This window comes from Gavialis gangeticus, unplaced genomic scaffold (genome assembly GCF_001723915.1).
Source record: "Gavialis gangeticus isolate Ggan-Ray unplaced genomic scaffold, GavGan_comp1, whole genome shotgun sequence".
NCBI lineage: Eukaryota > Metazoa > Chordata > Crocodylia > Gavialidae > Gavialis > Gavialis gangeticus.
Window position 1 is genome coordinate 1,419,609 of NW_017729016.1, and position 614 is coordinate 1,420,222.

Sequence of the window (614 nt, forward strand, 5' to 3'; positions counted from 1 at the left end):
CGCCCCGCCCCGCCCCCCCCCGGGCTCCGGGGCTCAGCCCGGGAGCCTCGCGTGTGTAGATGTAGCTCAGGCAAGAGCGTCTGTAGAAGAGAGAGTGTCCGCGGAGACAGAGACTCTTTTCCACAGACACTAACCTCACATCTGAACTGGGGCGTTACTAGTGCACAGGAGGCAGCTACAGAGAGCTGTGAAGTCTTTCTTGTATGCAGGACCCCCACTTCATACAGCTGTAGAAAAGGCAGAGCCAGCCCTTGGTTTGTGCCGTGCCCGCAGGGTGGCCGGGGAGTTTATATGTATGGAGACTTGCTTTTAGATGGAAACTCCTCCACACACATGCACGGTTTCATGTGTCCTGATTTCTTCGTGTTTGGGACACGGTACAAACTAGCTGGGCATAGATACACACACACGTGCAAACACAGACAGAAAGAGCTACGTTTTCATACCATAGACGGGGGGGGGGACATCTGTCTGTGGACGGAACAGGATTTTCTTCGTGCATCTGCAGGGGCCGCCCGGGCGCTGCCGTGGCCGTGGCCGTGGCCGTGGCCGTGGCCGCGGATGGATCCACGTGGGGGACGAAAGGAAACACCGGCTTTGCTCCCGGGCGGGGC